Genomic DNA, 17119 nt, shown 5'->3' with positions numbered 1-17119 from the left:
AAAATGAGGAACTTCCTTGCGTCCGGCCATGGACATGGTGGGCCCCTACTGTCATCCTCTCCACGTACAATCCTCTGCCGATTCCTCTTGTTTGTTGACCATGTTGACAACGCGAGAGGGCGGCGCCGCAGCGAGCATAGCAAAGCGCGCGGAGGACGACAGCGAGGCCTCGGAGGTCGGCGTTAACGATTTAGGAGACGGTGGGGCGGCTATGTGTGCGCTGAGGCGCAGCCAGCCGTGGGAGGCGGAAGCAGGTGCCCCGCCGGCGCTGGTTTGGTTTTGGCGGCTGGAGGAAGACAGGACTAAAGAAACACGACAGACTGTAAAAGCAGCAGGAGTACTTAACAACCTTAACTGAAACCAGCAAGGGCACTTAACAATCATAGCTAAAAGCAGTATGAGTACTTATACAGGTTCAACCGTATAAAGCATGCCTCGAACAGTGCTACTTTGCCTACAGGTAACCAAAGGGTGAGGCCGCCAAGCCCCAGGACAAGGCCCAGGCGCCACCCCGCGCATCCACAACCTTCTGAAGCGGCTTCATCTCGCAATGTGGTCAATAAACAGGATATTCGCTTTAGAGCCATGGAAAAGCACGAACATAATCTTCTGTCCTATTCTCCAAGATGGACGGGCCTTCATTATTTGAGACCACCCATGAATAATTATATTTTCACCTCCAAGGGGAATGGAGTAGGTCGACATAAACATCATGTTGTGACCAAGCGCAAGTCTGACCCGACCATGGTCAGGCATCTGTATAGGAACAATAGAACTGGGCAGTTCCTGTTTCAAGAAGATCACAGTTGTAAAACTATGCATAAGCAAGAGTTTATGAACAACATATATAACAGAAAACAGCTCGTACCATAAGTTTCTCAACACAGTTGGACCTGTTCAACGAGTGCAGCAGTGGCACACATATCCCACGTGGCCTTCCACCATTGAAACGCCCCACAAGGACCTCAAGATGATCAATAAAGTGTAGGAACTTGTGGATGTCGTCCAAGTCAACTTCAGTGCCATGGTGTAACAGCCGAGTTCTTATAGAATAACAAACGAGTAGCATGCTTAACTCTGAAAAAACCTACACGTGCCACCAATTATAAGAAAATATTAGTTAGAAGTAGCATCTTTGTGAGAGATTCGTTGCTACTTCTAAAGTTAAATTGTGATTAGTTAGACGGAATAGGTGGATTAAGAAGTAATCGAGGCAAGAAGCAAGAACCAGATACAAAACTAATATGGATGAACAATTGGAACGACGTCGGGGTGGAAGATCGCAGTGAAGATGAGACCAGGTTCTGCTATTTCCATCAACATTCATGTGCCAACTTTCAGTCTGTAACACTTGAGAAAGTTTATCCAAGTTCGGCCATAAAAAAGCAGCGATCTCTTGGTTCATGAACCCAACTCGAAACTTATATCCATGGCTTGTCTTCACTGTGACCATTAAACTGGTGTATTCAGTTATGGCAAGGCCGAGCATCTTGAGTACATGTGTTCTGGCAGAGCAAGGAATGCACTGGAGGAAAATTAATATGAGAACACAATATATTCCCTATATCCAAATCTAGAAATGATTTCCTCCTTCACGTCAGTGTTGACCATGGTACTAGTACCTTTTATCCAAATATAGCAATCCAAATTTCCAAATTAGTCGACAGCATGTTCAAAAAAACCCACCCTCCCAGATAGAAAAGAGGATTCTAGGAACATACTATGCGCGTTTTAAAATCATGTGTTAGGATGAGAAGGAACAAGTGTGGCGTCTCGCCGAGGGCGCAGAAACCTGTAGGGCCCTCGCACTTTGGGCACTGCAAATGAAACAGACTAGATTCGGTAGGAAGAAAATGCATCAACGGCGGGGGCTGCCATCCTAGGAGTACCCGCGACAAAGGGACTTGGATTTATCGGGGATGGATGAAGAATTCGTACCAGGTTCTCCATGAGAAAACCCTATGCAATCGCCGAGCGGGGGTTTTCTCTGAACAAGCAGACGAGGGAGAAGGGGATTCAGGCCCAGTGAAATATTGTCGCTTCGTCCGTCCAGCTTACTGCTAAAGCTGGAAAGGTGGGGTTTTTTGTGATTTGACGGCTCATTGGGCATTACTGCGGCGCTACGACCGGGGTGTGTCTACCGTGCAGTTGTGCACTCTAATTTGGTGCATATGGCAAGTGTACCCCGTTGCCGGATGCCCCACATATCAGCGAAAGGAAGTACAAAGACAGGAGTAACTAGTTACACATAAATATATTTTTGATAGAGAGATACTCCCTCTGTAAAGAAATATAAAGATCTTTTATATCACAACTTTATACATAAGAAAAATCAAGGGGAATATATATAACATATATAATTATAAAAAACAGAGTTTTTTTAACATGGTATAGACGAGTTGGTGATGATGGTGTGCCTGACATCCTGCAATATAGGCTGTCCGATTTATATCTGACGGATAGGAAGGAAACTATGGCAATTTTGCAAAAAGGTACCCACACACCTCTCCACATTTGCAAATAAGGCCTTCCCTCGTTCATCCTTTTCTCTCACAAGATAAAATACTCATACAAATGCATCTTGATGTTACGTGCAATGCACGGGCATTATGGGGGTTCAGCTGAGAAATACTCAAACAGGCTCACGGTTCTGGAATTTGGGCCACAGGCCGATGGGCCTGCATGTTTGGGGGCCCATGTGTTCTACCTCAGCGCTTTTCATATTGCAAGCGGTCGGTACGGTGCTGGTTTTAGATGATGTCGCAAGGCGAATACACAAAATTGAATAAAGCACGATAGCTGTTGGAATGAAATCAAACGGCAGTTCCTAACCAGCAATCAGAGTTGCAATTCTATCAACGATACCGTCGTACTACTTATACACACAGGACACTTGTTTCACCATGCCAGAGTATTACATCAAAATCTCTCGGAGGATAGATCAGTTCGGCAGTTGCGTGCTGCTACCGAGGCATTTCAAAGTTGATTTGGACCAGCTCTCCTTGCCGAGAAAGTTTGATTTTGACATCATCCCCTACCGCAAGATATGATTTAGATTTGAACCTTGATCATCCTTTAGCATCAATCATCATGCGACCATCCTTTGTACTTACAGTATATTGAGCAGGTTCATTCACACCAAGGCCGTGCATGGTAAGAGAAGCTTGGCTACGGTCACCCGGATTGTTGAACGACTCCCTCGTTGCTCTAGGAATTCTCTGTTTGCAAACAAGAAGACATACACAAACAGTTAGATCAACACAGTGAATCATGTGAAACAACATGGAAAGAAAAAAGAACGAAGCACTTGGGCGGCCAATGCTTACCAAGAAGGTGGACATGTCAGTTTTTGTAAGGACTTTGGTATATGAAGTGCGAACTGCAGCCCAGTCTGTTTCCGGTGCAACTGCTGGTTCCGTTGCCGCTACACGGGTGGGAGCAGATGCAAGTACAAGTGTTGGTGCAGGTGCCGAAGCCGTTGCTGGGGCCCGTGCCGGTGCGACTGGTAGTGCCGTTGCTGCTGCCGGAAATGGTGCTCCTTGTAGAGCTAGTGCCGGTGTCGGAGCAGACACCGGTGTCGATGCCCGATCCTCCGGTAGATCAGCCTGATCCGCTGACGTGGTCGGTGCCCAATCCTCAGTTGGATCAAACTGAGTTGTTGTCACTGTTAGTGCAAGAGCAAATGTCGATGCTTGATCCATTGCTGAAGGTGGTACCGATATGCGAGACAGCGGCGATCGTGACTGGTCTGCTATGATCAGCTTTCTAACTTGACTAGGCTCCGTGACCATGATCCAGTCTTTTTCTTCATTTCTTTTAAACACGAGAAGGACTAATTGTGGCATGTTTGTTAAACCAAACTGCAGTTCATCATAGGGATTCAGCTTGTACTCAGACAATAGACTGATCCAATTTTTTCCAGTAATATAAGTGATGGACAGTGCCTTCGTTACTGACACGACATAAGAAGTGAAACCTGCAAAAATATCCATCGTAGAGCAAACCAAACGGTTTATTCTGTGATGAATGTCACATGGCAAAACCTGCATCGTAAAATTGCAGCAAAAGAAAGAAAACATGACATTAAATCAATAAGATTTAGATAGTAAATCAATAAGATTTACTTGATGTGACACGAGTGAATCCTTACCAGGAAATCACTATGTTGAAGTACTAAACAGAAGATTGGTCGTCCAACTACACGTGGCATGCAGGGCCCCCGCCTACTCCCACGAGCAGGACAGTCCAAAGGTCATGACAAATCGTATGGATCGAACATCCATGGGACTGGAAATCCTGGTGGGTGCGATAAACCCTTGAATGCATACAGATATTGGAGTGTAACCATAATTGATAAACCGTCCTCACAAAAAAACATGATCTGGATACTTCAAAAAATACAAACTAAATTGAGTGGACAGACATTAACATAGACTGTTCTCAGGACTCACTACACACCAAAAGCGGCAGTACTAAACAATACAGGGTTCACAAACAGAAATGAAGTACTGAACAATAGTACTTACTACAGACAAGCAAAGTTGCACTAATTAAACTCTGCATACTAAATCTTGCCACCGACCTACGGGATGAACCCCGCATAACTGACTAGGCCATGGACTTCGTGAGAGATGTCTACCGGCACCATCACCATCTCCTCAACCTTGGAGAACCTAAGAGAGTGGTCTTTCCACTCATAAACATGACGATGAAGACAGGCCGCATCAGATTTATCAGGAAGCTTTACAAGAACCACACACTTCGTAATCGAAGGCACAACCAGGAAATTGTTGTGCTCAAGTACAGCCTCGAGAACATGCCTGACAACAATGCTACAGGAAAACACTAGTTCAGGACATGTGGCGACAAGGACACAGTAGCTGGATAGTTTAGCAGTAGAACTCATCCTCAGGTCTTCCAGTTCACACGACATGACTTTGAGAACTTCATCTCTACCGCGGACCTGGTTCTAATTCAAGCAGAAACCAAATATTTTATTACTACCTCCGTTCAGAAATATAAGATGATTTTCGATATTTTACTCCATATATGACTACATATACGCACAGAAATGAGTGAACAAAGACACTTCAAAGGCATGAGAGCACAGGGATTACTTGCAATATCCATAACACAAGTTACTGATGCAAATATACCCTCTTCAAAGGTAGCATCGATGTTCATAAAGTAGTTGAAAGTAATCTATAAGAAATCAGTGTCAACCTCTCGCATGTTTTGGTCAAAAGAGGAATTTAGAACCGTCATTTGGCACACAAAAATCACATGCAAGATCACCCAGAAAGTTGTACTACTAGTACTAGTACTGCGTGTTAGATGAAAAAACACGATCAAGATCGAGAAAAAGATCTTCAAGAAGAGATATTACCTGGACTTGCTTAATGAGGGATCCCAGAGAGGGGGGCTTGGACAGGGCGATGGCTTTGAGCTTGTCTGCGGTAGTCTTGGCGGGGTGCTTGCGCTTCTTCGTACCATGAGCCTCGACGGTTTTGGCCAGAGCCATAGACATCACTTCGGCCGGTGCTCCAGCGTCCATCAAGAAACTGTCGAATAGAAATAAAAGAAAAGAAACCATAATCACAAACCCAAAAGAAGAACAGAGAGGGAGTTATAGGATCAGTCTCGGGGTTGCAAGACCGAGCCTTGGCCAGAATCAACACCATTGATGCGCTCACCTTTCCTTCTTTGGGAGAGAAGAACAATGGCAGAAGCAGGTCGGGGTTTTCTTGAAGAAATGAGGAACAAGATGAGGGAGAAGCGAGGGTTGGGTAGAGGAAGCTGAGAGAGAAGACTGAAATGATGGTAGCTTCGTCCATCCAACTTACTGTTGGAAAGGAGGGGGTTTTGTGATTTGACGGCTCATTGGCATTATTGTGGCGCTTCGATCGGGGTAGTCTACCGTGCAATTGGGCACTCTACTACGGAGTAATGTAGTGCATGGTTGGTGGACCCCCATGCTGGTTGTCCCACACGTCGGCAAAAGTGAGTAGCAAGGTTCCCGACGACCATCGAGGAGGATCCGCACGGTAGAGCGAGTCCACTGTTTTTTCTGAAGAAAAAAATGATTACAGCAAGCGTTTCCACTCCTACGAAGGAGGAGTGCAAAACATGGTAGCCACTTGAACATACACAGTGCTCCTACTACTAGGCATGTGCAGCGGTTCATACGTCAGTACTACATAATCTTGTTGCTAGTGTAGTAAGATATGACGATAACAAATGATGTTGTGCGCATGTCAACTATATGAACAGTAATGTAACATAGTACCGCTTTTTCGACTGTCCGGTCGAGAATGAACGGTGAGATCAATGTTAACAGAACTAGGTCTATAGCACACGGGGAGTACGGTGCTACATTACTCCATGAAACATGAACCATATGAAGCATGACTCAGTGTTAGGCAGGGTGTATCAAGGGTGCACGGGATGGGAGCAAAAGTTCCCTTCTCGACCCACTTTTGGGTGTTTGGCAGAGTGCATGAAGGGTGATGAGTCCACACTAGTAGGTTAACACAAATACATGAAGAGGGAACAAATATATTGAGATGAGAATGCAACCAAACACACCCACACGCTTTGTGCTACAGTGACTGATCTGCACCGTCTGAGTTTGATCCAATGGTCATGTTGCGCCGAGACATGGACATGCCCATGCAGAGGACGCCTAAACACCACCGAAGTCCCTCTGCTTCTCGAGGTGCACAACGTTGGTGATGCAGGGTGCAACGGCCCGCAGAGCCCGCTCCCGGTCGATGGGAACCAGCTCGTGAAAGACGGCGTCCAATGGCACGAATGGATTCTGGTGACGGAGCCCTGAGAGGATTCGCCCGACAACGGCGACGGCAGCCCGCAACCCCTCCTTGTCCAGCTCCGCCCCCACCATCGCGTGGAGACGGCTCAACTCCTCGGAGATATAGGTGAAGAAGGAGACCAGGTCAGGAAGCCGCAGCTTGTTGAAATCGACGGGGTGGTCGAACGGGTCTAGCCCGACGACCGGCATGGTCGCGCTGGCACGACGGTAGGCATCGTGTAGCCGCAACACGTGCGTGGAAACTTAGTCCACCAAGTGGCTGAGGTGATCCTGGACCTCATCATGATCGGCCCGCTCGCGCTCCAGCCGGCTCCCCTGACGGCCTATCATATCTCCCGCTTTCCGCAGCAACGCCGCCGACGCCTCGAACATCTTTGTGGTGGACGCCTGCCGCTTTTGAGGCTCCATGAACTCCCGCACATAACGAAGGAGCATGGCACACCTATCCTCCTTGAGCTCTCGGAGCTCCACGTCCTTGGCCCTGAGCTCCGCATCCTTGGCCTGGAGCTCCTGTGTTAGGCGCCTCACCTCAGACTCCGTGATCTGCTGTGCTGCCATGGCACCGGGTAGAAGCAATGGGGAGAGGAAGCAAAGGGGGCGAAACGGCAATGCAATCTACGGGAAGGCGGAGGGAGCCAGCCGAGGAACGGGGAATCTTTAGGTTTTCGCCATGGGAAAACACCAGTCGACGACTTCTCACATCAGGGAGCAGTGGGTTTTACAGGCGGAGTCATCGTGACTAATTACTACCACGCCTGCTCCCATCAATCAAAAAATTAAAAATCCTACCGCGCCTGCTCCAGTCAATCAAAAAAATAAAAAATTTACCGCGCCTGCCGCACCCAAAGACTAGAGCAACGCCGCGGTGGATATTTAAATTTTCCTGCCGGCAAGGAGAAAAAAAAGGGTGAAAAACAAATGTGGCGGTGGCCTAGCTAATCGGTCGCACTAGCCCAACTAGCTAGCCACCTGCTTCACTGATGTACTTGGCGGGAAAGGTGGTCTTTCGTGATTTCACGACTCATTTACTTGCTTCGGCGCTACGACCGAGGAGGACCCAAAAAACGTGTGGTAGGGCATCCCACGCTCGGCAAGGAAGAATATATGCGTGCACCACCCAGGAGGACCCCGAAACCGCGCGGTAGGGGTGTGCCGTGTCTCGGCACGGAGGAAAAATGTGCGTGTAAAAATATACTATATCAGACGTAGTAGTACCTATGGTTCGACCTCGAGACCCAGCCAGTCGGTCGAAAACACCCCACTATCCACACAGCTTCATCATGCTAACGTGGCACGAAGGATAGGTGTGGTTACCTCCGTCTCGACCAGCCACAACGTCTCTTGTTCTAGGCGATTCTTCTATTTTTCCAAGCTTTTTTTTAGTTATAATAACACCACGGCAAGCTAGCGCCGCTCTTCGTGTGTGCCCGTGCATATAAAGGTTAGACGATGGAGAGGAGAGAGAGATCGCAGACCTGGGACCCACCAGTAAGTGAGTCAACGGTCATGCACGTGTTGACAGGGCACTCCCTCTACTCTACTCAACGTACTACTCTATAAAATCAAGTTATGAGACAAAGCCAACAACCATTGTTGTTTCAGGCTATCGACTTACGCTTTGTAGTCCAGGTTGCCAGTTCAAATCTCGTCTTTCAGATTTGTTAGTTTTAGGTCCAAATTTGATCAATGACAAGTGGTACCCCCGTGTGTTGTTCCGATATTTCAGTGTAAGATGGTTTTTTGAACAAACACTTTGCGCGGTTAGACAAGTAACGGCACGAGTTACACGTATTTTGCAAGTTTATGAACAAAAATGACAGCGGCATAGAATATCACATCCACCCCGCAGCTTAGATGATATGGTGATACGAGTTTTTACATCGTTGGAACTGAGATCCAATGGCTTGGGAGTAGTCTTTGTAATTATGCGCAATTTCCAAACTCTCCAAGGTGTTTTTTGCAAATAAAACATTCAGGCCTCGTGTGTGCCGCTGCATCTTGGATCCAACGGCTCCCCATTTCTCATATTAGGCGCTCCCCGTAGCTTAATTAGCGTACGGTGATACGAGCATCTAGGTCATATGATCTGTGATCAGATGCCACATGCGTAGTACTTGTACTTTCTGCACAATTCCCAAACTCTCTCAGGCGTATATTGCAAAAACATTCAAACCTCCTACTGTGAGCTGTCAGATCTCCATGAACTCGTATCACCATAGAATCTACGGTGCGGGAGCACCACATATTCTCCCGTGCGAGAAAACATCAGGTGCTCTCGTAGCTTGGATGGTACGGTGATACGAGCTTTGAGGTCGTTTGATCTTAGATCCAATGGCATCTGAGCAGTCTTTGTGCTTGTAAGCAGTGGCCGAACTCTTTGGGGGCTTTTCTGCAAAAAAATGAACCACCGAGGAGTTGTTGGGTCACAAGTCCAACGTCTCCGAAGAGCTTGTATCACCAAAGCATCTAAGATGTGGTAGCACATGATATTCTTACATACAGGAGAATATGATGTTCTCCTTAATCTTATATGCTACGGTGATACGAGCTTCGAGGAAGTTGGATATGGGATCCAAGGGCAGCTGAGTAGTTTTTGTACAAATTGTGTGCAATTCTTAAACTCATTAAGGTTTCTTGTAAAAATATTAAGACATCATGTGAGCTGCTATATCTCAGATCAACAAGCTCCAAGCAACTCGTATCAGCATATAGCATCTAAGGTGTGGGGGCACATGATATTCTCCCGGGGAGGAGGGGGTGCACAACCAATCGGTGTTTGGGAGGGTGGGGACAAATATAATCTAAACAATCCTAAACAGAGCTTCACAATTTTATCTAGGGTCGAGGGGTTAACCCCCGACAATCTACATAGCTTCGCTTAAACACAACATTTGCATGTACTGTAGTACTAGACTTAATATTCATGTTTCAGTTTCCTGTTCATTTTAAATATTGAATTGAGGAACATGCATGTCTTTCATTTTACTCCCTTCGTTCCTAAATATTAGTCTTTTTAGAGATTTCAAATGGACTGCCACATACAGATGTATATAGACATATTTTAGAGTGTAGGTTCACTCATTTTGCTCCGTATGTAGTCACTTGTTGAAATCTCTAAAAGAGTAATATTTAGGAACAGAAGGAGTATTTTTGAATTCGTGTCATACATGCATGGTTTGGAAAAATAGATGCACTATACTTATTGGATTGATGTTGTGTTCGTGTGTGTGTGTGTGTGGTCGTATGCTTGATATATACAAAGTTTTCTCACCACCATACCGTTCATCTTTTAAATTTGAATTTGCAATGAAAAACTTACTAGGGATACCATGAAATGTGAAATCCACGTTGAGATCACTATATCACAAACTCACTCTAATTACCACGTTGAGATTACTATTTGCAAGGAAAATACGGGCATTGTAATACACATAGATTCGTTCGGCAATTTAAAAGATTCCTTTCGTATTCTTTTTTTAGGGATCCTTTCGTATTCTCGAATGGTAGGACCCAATGGCGTACCAGCTAGACCTTGGTTCGTGTTGATCCTCAAAGAAAGGGGCTCGTATCCTTCTAGTGGCATGCGTGGTACGCACATTAGCCAACCCCAACCAGTCGAGCCTCCGCGTTTCGAGTCGAAATATCTGGCGGCCAGAATTCCAGCCGTAGGAAATTCCCTTCATGTCCCCGGTCCATAATGACTACCGATGAACAATGGAGGGATGCTTTAGTAACTAGACAACGTTACCTACCGTGCCGAGCATTGTTCAATTCCCTCGGTCGCCGCTACCAAGGTCACCCGTCAACTGCATTGCCTAGTACTACTACTACACCAGGATGAGCACAGAATTGAGCCCGTTTGTTCGTGCCTACTAGTACTTGAGTTAATATATACCCCTAAAAAAACTTGAGTTAATATATCAGGCAATGCATTGGTACAGAGGGATTATCCTTTTACTCTGCATATATAACTTATCTGAAGTCTAACTAGGCAAAATGTTTGACCAAATCCTTTCTTATGAAATACAACAGGAAAGATGTATCGCTTGAAAATTTATTGCATGATGCAGGTTATGATATTGTTTCAAATCCTGGATTTTAAATTTCAGAAAATCTAAAAGTGACCAGAAACTCATGAAACTGAGCATGGTCACGTGATATGGCACAAATATTCCTACGTAATGTTTTTCTTCAATTTGAGACAAGCTGCTTATGAGAAGTTGCACAAATGAAGAGCCAAGGTATTTTGGAACGAAGACCTGTCACGTTAAGGCGAACGCTTTCACTATTGAGACCGTAGGTGTTTACGTGCCGCCACGAGTCCCGCTTCTCATCGGCAGGTGCCGTCCGAGCAAGCGTGTGAGTCGACAGGATGCGTGCGAGCAGACCGTTGCGCCGGCTGACAGGGAGGCGTGCGAGCAGACTGCTGCGCGGGCTCACCGGGAGGCGAGCCCTTTGACCAGGCTCCGCCGCCCACCTTCTTCCCAAATGCTCCCACTTTTAATGTCGCCGGCGCCGCAGTTTAAAATCTACCCCACACTACCCAGTAATGCTACAATCTTCGCTCTTCCCCTCCGATTCTCCTGTCGTCTACCTCCAACCAGCCTGACCTAACCATATGCCATGCCGCATCACGATGGTCTGCCCTTAGTCCTCTAGTTTCCCGAGGAAGACACCCAGCCGGAGTCTCAAGAACATGAGGCGTTGTGGGACGAGCTTCAACCGGCCTTGCGGGAAGACGTCGCGCCTGTCCCCGCTCCCGTTCCGGCTCCCGTCGCCCCGTCTGCGGCAGCGCCCATCCCCGTGGCATTGATGGGCTGGGAACTGCACATTGTCGCCGAGCTTGATGCCACGGGGTTCCACGAGGTCCCCGCCGACTTTCATGCGCCCGTGCACTTGCCAGCGCATGCGCCTGCGCGTGCACTGACGCGCACGCCCGTGCCGGTGCCCGTGCACCTGGCAGCGCATGCGCCTGCGCGTGCACTGATGTGCGCACCCGTGCCGGTTCATGTGCACACGAATGTCTGTGCCGCACCATTGCCAGCGCCTGTCCCGCGCGGGTGCCAGTGCCCCCTCAGCGGCATGGATGGCCGCCGTCGACCGCTTCCTTGCACCCACGCCAGTCGCCTCCTCCCGCCAGTTGACTCGCTCCTGGAGACCGAAGTCCAGAACATTGTGGCCTTCCTTGAAGCTAGGGCCAACGTCCAGGAGTACGCCAACAACGGCGCAAGACGCCGCCGTCGCCGTCGGTCAGTGGCCCGACGACACACACAGCACGACAGAGGAGCCGTTTCCCACCGCAAGACGCCCCCGCCGCCTCTGCGTAATCTAAATTTTCCATGAAAAACGTTCGGATTGTCATGCTTAAAATCTGAACATTTATCATTTCCGTTTATTTTAGATCGATCGTCGTGTGAATGTAAAGATGGAGTCAGACTGAATGAAATCTAAGGTTTGATCGATTGAATGTTCTGTTAGAGACGTATCAAATTAAATATAAAACGTCATCGAGCCACATGTTCCTTCTCATCCAACGACCTAGACTACTTCAATGTCGAACGCTCAACACGTTTAGCGTGCAGTTAATTCCATGCCAAAAATAGTGCTAATCACATAATAACACACAAATAATATCCTACTTAATATCTGCATGCACTTAATATACTTCCAAATTAACGTGCATTGCACGTACACATTGACTAGTACTACTAGTACATGAAACTGGTGCCGTAACTTGTGAACGCGTCCAGATATAGTCAATGGCAACATCGCCTGCAAGTTCTTCATGTTTGCCCGTGCGTCTAAACGCAGAAGGGGAGAAGAGAGAGAGAGCACACATGGAACCCACCAGTAAGTGAAGGCGAATAGTACGTGCTAATGAGCCGATCCCACTAATGTACTAAAAATAATATTACATGTTATCCATTAAATAGGCTGTGGTAATATAAAAACATTATATGAACAAAGGGGGGTACAACAAACATTGTTGTTCTACGTACTCCCCTTAGAACAGCAATGTTTGATCCTCATCTAAAAATAATAGTATGTTGCCTATTGACGTGCGGCTTGAAGGCCCTGGTCGCATGGTTGATCCTCATCCTTTATTTTTTAATTTGTATATGGGTCCAAATTTGTTGCATGACAGGTGGGCCCCTCGGTGTTTAGTTTGTAGCACTTTAATTTGTGGGTCAAAATTTGTTCCATTCCAGGTGGACTATCGGTGTGTAGTTTTGTAGCTTATTTGTAATAATTAAAGAGAACAACAGAGTTTTTTGCAATAATACCATGGTGTGACGTTGAAGGCGAGAAAAGACATGTGAGAGAGCGATGACCGAGCCAGAGGGAAATCAATTGGGGGGGAGGTGCGGGGGTTGCAATGGTGTTTGGAGTAGTTGTGGGCCGAATGCTACGAAAATATAATCTAAACCCACCGGAATAAATGCCTACACAAATTAATCCAAGGTTGGAGTCCCCCTCGCAATGTAAATAGCTCCGGCTTTGCGAGGTATGGAGAGGTAGCTTCAATGTGTGGAAGATACGGCGTGAGAAAGCGAGGTCAATCGAGAGACATATAGATAGAGAGACAAAGTGAGTGTGGTCCGACATTCATTGAAAAGATATATATATGCTCTGGAGAGATATTGTCCGATTGAGCTTTTGGGAAGAGTGAGGGCTGTAAGATAGAGCTTGAGAGATGATCCAGTCACAAACATGTAGACATATTTTGTGCGTGGGAGAAAGCAAGGTCAATCGATTACATATATAAAGGGAGAGAGATTGAGCGAGTGTGAGTCGTCGTGCGATCGAAAGAGTGAGACAGGTTGGAGAGAGTGACCTAGATAGACAATGTGAGTGAGAGAGTATACAATATGAATATGTCGAATTGGGCTCAAACATGGAGATATATCGTTTGTGTCCGAGAAAGAGCGAGGTCAATCGAGACATACAAAGAGAGAGATTGAGCGAGCGTGGCCCGCAATGAGGTCGAAAGAGCGGGGCCGGCTTGGATGGACTCACCTAGATAGACAATCTACTTGAGAGAGTATAGAATGTGTCGATCGAGGCCCGAACAGGGAGATATATCATTTGTGTGTGAAAGAAAACAAGGTTAATCGAGACTCAGATAAAGTGAGCGAGATTGAGCGAGTGTGGCCCGTCGTGCAGAAGAAAGAGTGAGACAGTCTTGAGGGAGTGACCTAGATAGACAAAGTGCATGCGTGCACACGAGAGGTTGGGGGCTAGATAGGCAGTGCATGTATCTAGCAAGAGAGGGTGGGAGGGAGAGAGAGAGAGCTCGGCATGGGGTGCAATGGTGGGTGTGTGAGGTAAATACATGTGGTAACAGAGTGTAAAAAGGGGGTTGTGTAGTTGAGAGAGTTAGAGATCGAAACATGGAGAGAAAGAATGAACGTGTGTCGGAAACCGATAGCTTCCTAATATGGTTAGGAGAGGAAGATTGACCGATACAGGAAGTATGTAGCGTGTGTGCCGGGGGGTGGGGCTAAAAACAACATTTGAATGTAGGTAGTACGAGACTTAATATCGATGTTTCAATTTGGTGTACATTGTAAGATTTGAACTGAGGACCATGCATATGGGTAATTATTTCGAATTCGTGCCATACTAGGTTTGGAAAAGTTGACATTGACTCGATTGTTGTGCTATTTACTAGCAGGAGGCCAATGCATTGCATGGAACATCAAGATGCATTTATACGAGCTGTTTATCTCGTGGGAGACGAAGATGAACGAGGGAAGTCCTTATCTGCAACTGTGGAGAGGGGTGTGGGTATCTTTTTGCAAAATTGTCATAGTTTGCTTTCTATCCGTCATATATAGATCGGACGGTCTATATTGCAGGATGCAGGCACACCATCATCACCAACTCGTTTTTTTATAAGAGTAGATATTAGGTCATATGTTTGAATCCATCCAAAGTTTGCTCACTAACATGGTGTTCAACATATACATATGAATTTGTATTAAAAAAGTAGCGTGGATACCATGAAATGCGAAATCCACGTTAGAATTGGAGATCGCTATGTGACACACACTCTAATTCAAATAACTAATTATGTGACACACACTCTAATCCATGTTAGCGTGGATACCATTTCGATTTTTTTCAAATAACTCCTCATTAATTAATTTATAGTATCTCGTTTCCAATGACTAATTATTTGCAAGGAAAACACGGGCATGGTAATACATACAGATTCGTTTGCAAATGAAAGAAGATTCGTTTGCATTCTCAAATGTAGGCGCACCAGGCAGACCAGGGTCATATCATGGTGGTCGCGTGTGTCGTACGGACGCTTAGCACCCAGCCACCCACCCCCTCCCTCCCTCCCCCTCCCACCCAAAAAAAGGACGACGACAAAATAAGTTCGCGCTTCCACGTTTCGGATTGAAATACCTGGCGGCCCCAAGCAAAATATCCCTTCTCCACCGTCCCCTTCCGCGCCCAGATTGCTCAAATCCCTAATTCGCCGCCAACCCAAGCAAAGTTCGAATCGCCCCTCGTCTCGTCTCTTTCCCCACCTCTGTGCCGGATGACGACGACGAAGACGACGGTCGCGCTTCACCACCGCACCGGAGCTACCTCATCTACACCCTCGTCCACCGCACTGGGTGGTCCACCGACAACGTCGGCCGCCGCAACCGACGTGCCTCATAGACACCGACTTCCACCGCATAAGGTGCGCTTCACCGACGCCGTCTCCCACCTCACCGGGGCTACTTCACCGAGCACATCGTCGCACCTCTGCCCCCTGAGGTCGTTGGGGCTTCACCAACGGTCTCGTCCACCGCATCATAGCGCTCCGCTGCCACTCAAGATCTGCATCCGTGCGTGGCCAGCAAACGCCAGCGTATCACCCTCAACGGCTCTGAAGTGACCCGCACTCTAGCTAGGCGAGCATGCCCAAACGCCGGCCTGAACTAGGTATCCACACATCACTCCCTTGTGCACTGTTTCGGCGATGTTTGGATATCCTTTCACTGCTCTCTTAGCTTACACGCCTATGCAACTCTGACTTCAACTCTTATTTCTTCTGGAGATATCATCTGAAACAAGCAAAACCATTTTTTAGCGAAGCATGACGGTGCTACGGGATCTGGTACACATCCTGCACACCCGTATAACCTTGTAAGTATCTGTCCTCCGGTACAACAGCAAGGTTGATTCCTCTTATTTGATCAATCATTCACCGTGTCAAAAGTGCAGAGGGGGATGCAAGGAGCACAAGGCCTGCACATCCAAGCAAGTGGTAACATGGACTTGTACATGGAACATCCCAAGCGCAAGCAGAGCTACAGTGAGCATTTACAATGAGCTAGCGTAAGTCCCTGTATTTCATTTAATTCGTACTGGCCTGCGTGTATGATTTGTGTGTAGTGGCGGATCCACGAATTCAATTTACCAGGGGCAAACATTTAACTTAAAAAATATGAAGGCACTTGCACTCCGGAAATCAACATAACTTGAGAAATGTGAAGCTACATGCACTTTGAAAACCAGCTAATGATCCAAAGTAGTTCAGATTATAAAACACTAAATGATGTAAGCACCAAAAAACACAAAATGCAACATGGTGTACAAGGACTACTAACATGGTCAGCACATGCTTGAATTATTCATTCTCTGGCTGAAAATATCGAAGTGTAATTGCACCTATAACCAGTGCGCATACTGCATATCAATATATCTATCCTGCACAAGTATGCCAATAGTTTCAAACAACAGATTAGAAAAGTATTTATGCTACGTTGTCATGATATGGGGACTTTCTGGTAGATGGCCTCGACGTTTCCTCAAGCCATGAAAATGTACTGTAATTTGCTTCTCATCAATGCCTGCAAATCTCTATGTCTCTCTCAACATAGCAGATCATCATTAGACACTAAATCCTTCAATGGGAGCTTGCAAAATGCTTGCATTAGATCCCTCATTAGACACTATATGTTCGTCACCAGGAGCATGTCAAATGTTTGCATCAAATCCTTCATTAGCAGTCTGTTCACTAGACACTTCAGGCTCAAGAACAACATGAGCTTGTATGTTTGCACCGGAAACTTGATTAGATACATCAGATTCAATCAATTCAGTATTGATTGGGGGAGTTATAAAATAAGCAAAAATTGGTTTCATTTTCTCATAGATTCCCTACATACAAGCAGTTTTCCAACACCGTAAGGTTTAACTATTGGCCAAAAATTGAACAGTTGAATTCGATATAATCAGGGATGTGATGTACCTGCTCGTTGCGCATGCTGCTCTTGCAAGCTGCGA

Source organism: Aegilops tauschii, chromosome 4 (genome assembly GCF_002575655.3).
Source record: "Aegilops tauschii subsp. strangulata cultivar AL8/78 chromosome 4, Aet v6.0, whole genome shotgun sequence".
NCBI lineage: Eukaryota > Viridiplantae > Streptophyta > Magnoliopsida > Poales > Poaceae > Aegilops > Aegilops tauschii.
Note: the sequence above shows the minus strand (reverse complement) of the source record.